Below are 4,246 nucleotides of genomic sequence, written 5' to 3'. Positions count from 1 at the left end.
TAGGGAGATAAAAGTAACTTCTACTTTGCTCTCTCAGACTGGAAAGAGGAAAAAAAGATAACAGATTTTATGATGGTAAAGGCAGACCTTGAAGAAACCTTATTGACATTTATGCTCGTGTACGTCTACGGTACCCAGATAGGCACCTGTGGGTTGCACAGCACACATTGCTCACAGTTTAACCACGTCCTGTAATGTGTGAGCAGCGCATGTGGCCCGTTGAAGTGACTTTGCAGGAAGGAATCGTTATCTCTCCCTCTAATTTCACGGTATGACCAATGTCTCTGTTTTACAAACCCTTCTCCAGGATTCTTTATCCCTGACATCAAACATATTTATGATTTCTAAGCTCTTCTGTTGTCAAAATCGTGCAATGATATGAGGTAATGTAATATTTTATGATTCACTGAAGAGTACTACGGAGTAATAACTCGTGGAAAAGCTTCCAGACAGCCCACTCTCACTCGGCTTTTGATACCAAGTGTAGACGATGTGGAAAAACTGCATTTCTGTGTTTTTATCTGGAGTACCAGTCTAACACTATGAATTATCAGAGCCGAATCAACCCAAGGTCTAATATTAGATCATTTTGTTAGGATACCAAGATGCCATGAATTAGGACGGTTGGTGTTATAACAGATTATATATCTGTCAAAATAGCTGTTCACTTCAGCCTAGAGGACATAAGTGACCACGTCAGAATAAATTTGTCAGGGTTTGACACTTCTCCCCAGTCTTTGAGTTTCTGTTTTGCCCCGCCTGTGTCCCATCTGCCCTGATTGTCTGCACCTGTGTCTCGTTATTCCTTGTGTATATCTGGTCTTGTCATTCCCTTGCTCCTCGTGGTTCCGTACTGTTCTTCCCTCCTTGTGTCCTGCCAAGTTTTTGCTTTAGTTTTTGATCCCTGATTCCGTGTGACCTTTTGATCCTGCCAAGCAGCGCTTTTGGTTTTTGGTTCTTGCCTTTTTGGAAATAAACCCTTTTTTGTTGTGAACTCCTGCCTCGCTCTCCTGCATCTGGGTCCTCACAACACCAGTCCTGACAGAACGGAACCACCAGCATGGACCCAGCAGGAGAGACTGTGGACTGGTGGAAATTCTTCCTCCAGGAAGCCAAGAAAACAAGGCCCTGTTGGCAGGAACCTGACTCAACCTTCATGGGAACACGCCTGGCTCTAGGTGGGCCCAAGAGCTGTAAGGCTGAATTCAGGCAGCAATGGAGGCGATGTCGTCAGCGGCGACAAACCCCTCCCGTCCTTGTTCCAGTGGTTGTCCCGGACGCATCAGCCCCTGCTCCGGTGATGGTCCCGGACCCCCCGCAGCCAGTGCCCCGGACCCGGGTTCCCCCACAGCCGGCTCCTCGTATCCTGAGTTCCCCGCCAAGTCAAGATTCTCCGCCAAGTCAAAGTTCCCAGCCAAGTCAAGGTTCCCCGACAAGTCAAGGTTCCCCGACAAGTCAAGGTTCCCTGCCAAGTTGAGGTCCCTTGAGGGGGGGGTACTGTTAGGGTTTGACACTTCCCCCCCAGTCTTTGAGTTTCTGTTTTGCCCCGCCTGTGTCCCATCTGCCCTGATTGTCTGCACCTGTGTCTCGTTATCCCCTGTGTATATCTGGTCTTGTCATTCCCTTGCTCCTCGTGGTTCCGTACTGTTCTTCCCTCCATGTGTCCTGCCAAGTTTTTGCTTTAGTTTTTGATCCCTGATTCCGTGTGACCATTTGATCCTGCCAAGCAGCGCTTTTGGTCTTTGGTTCTTGCCTTTTTGGAAATAAACCCTTTTTTGTCGTGAACTCCTGCCTCGCTCTCCTGCATCTGGGTCCTCACCACACCAGTCCTGACAAAATTGCTATTTTAAAACCCAAATGATAGTGTTGACAGATGAGCCAAGGTCATTTTTTTTGATTTGTGAGTGTACAGAAAGTATATTTTTACTTCCCGGACATTGATTTGAGGATGGCGTCATCTTTACTCCGTACCGATGGAATGAGGGAGACAGTTCATGACTACAGCTTCCAGAGGGCTGTCATAATGATCCTGTTCCAGGGAAGCAGTGGCCAAGAACTCTGTGTTCATTGCGTCTATTGACGGTAATATCCATAGTTGACATTTGGAAGTTGAAGGGAAATTTTGCACGTCAAACCAAACCTTGTATATCAATCCATTACATGGCTTCCTATGACTAAGCAGCAAACTTCAGCTTTCAGGAGTTAACATTACAGCTGTCTCAGGGTGTCATGGAGACATTTAAGGCAAATAATGAAATAAATAAGACAATTTTTGAGGAAAATTACATGAAACATTCTTGAGTTCACTAACTCTGTCAGTGACTGAAGCAAACAGACTCGGGGTAAAGCAGAGGCGGCGCGATGTCTTGTGGTGATCGTCACGGCATTGAAATGCATCCTGGCATTGAAATGTGCATCCAAATACGGCTGGAGCAATTGGATTGGACATTCCCACTGTAAATGCAAATAAATGCATGCTTCATTTCTGCTTGCAAACACCAATTTGTTATGTATATTCCCCAAAGGCAGCAGCTTGGTATAACTTGGCAGAAGAAACAAGACGAAGATCAGCCACAGACTTTTCCCAACAAAAGGATACGTACAAGACAAATCAGGATGTATCCCATTTCAAGGACAGATCAATCACAAACAGAAGAAATGAAATCATTTGCAAGCTAAATCAAATGAGTCAATGACTCAAAAGGCTTCTCCTGTAACCTCTGAAGTTTCTTTTGATGACAAATAACACAATTGAGGCTTCCTACAGTGGATTTGCTCGGCCATCCTAAACCTAATCTCTCAAGTTTAAAACCTAACCCTGGCTGTCCCCGGGGGAATCAGTTCCAGTCTCCAGACACATTCAGATCAATAAAGCATTCAAAAACTCAAAAATATCCCTTGGATTAACAATCTTGACATATCCAACTGAAACCTCCTATTTATGCAAAAGTTAGTACCCCCTCTAGTATTCCTATCTATTTTGTTGTAAAAACAAAAAAATCATCTTATCATGATGGGTTTTTTTATTTGGAAAACACAACAGGCAATGAAATATGAGCTTTTTCACTGTGCCATTATTTATTCAACAAAAATAAGATAGAAAAGGTAATAAACAGTGTTGGCGGAACTAAGTATGCTAATGGTTTGTCGTACCACCTATAGCAGAGGTTAATTAGTCATTTCTGTATGATGAGTCTGTATGATACAACGAGTATTAAGGCCAAACTAAGACAAAACAAAAAAGGAAATTACGAAAATGAATTCATAATAATATGAGAATAAAGTCATAATATTACGAGATTAAAGTTGTAATATTAAATATATTATATATATATATATATATATATATATATATATATATATAAATAAATATAACTTCACAAGATGCTCAATATTCCTCATTTTAACACAGGGAGAAGATGCTCTTCCTGTTAGAGCTCTCATAAATAACGACTTTATTCTCGTAATGTTATGACTTTATTCTCGTAATATTACGACTTTATTCTCGTAATGTTATGACTTTATTCTCGTAATGTTACGACTTTATTCTCATTATATTATGACTTTATTCTGTTAATTTCCAATTATTTTTTTTTTGTCTTAGTTTGGCCCTAATACTCTTCCGTAGTATGACTTATGACTTACTTGACAGTATTTCTAATTTCTTGGAGGAACTGAAGCCTTTCTTCTGTCCAACATTTCTTCATTAGAGGCTTTTGCTTATTTGCATATGCATGATTGCTAAGTATTAAGGTCCTGTCACAGCAGTTAAGAATAGGTACTAACTTTTGCACATGACTGTAGCCTTATGCAGCAACCAGACTTGACCACACTTACTCCCCAAATCCTTTGTTGGCTTTTACTTTTCTACCCAACTCTTGGTTCCTTAATGATGATGTTAGACAGGGGAGTAGGACCTACAGGAGCCTGACCTCTGACCTTCTACTCTAGACTGGGGTAATTAAACTGACGAATGAAGATGCCGAGACTGGATTACTGTACTTTGACCTGGTTCTGTGAGGTCACAGAGACCTGTGAATCTGAGTCGCTCGTTGAAAATCGTATTCTAGGACATCACGAAACAAAGGGGCAGGGATGTGTTATGACGGTACGATGGAATATTAGGGCCAAACTAAGACAAAAAAAAATTGGAAATTACGAGAATAAAGTACGGAGCCTGTGAAGGATCATGCAATATATTTTGAATAAAACGTGAGCACATTTAATAAAACGTGAGCACATTTAA

The sequence above is a fragment of the Cololabis saira genome, chromosome 7 (genome assembly GCF_033807715.1).
Source record: "Cololabis saira isolate AMF1-May2022 chromosome 7, fColSai1.1, whole genome shotgun sequence".
Lineage (NCBI taxonomy): Eukaryota > Metazoa > Chordata > Actinopteri > Beloniformes > Belonidae > Cololabis > Cololabis saira.
Note: the sequence above shows the minus strand (reverse complement) of the source record.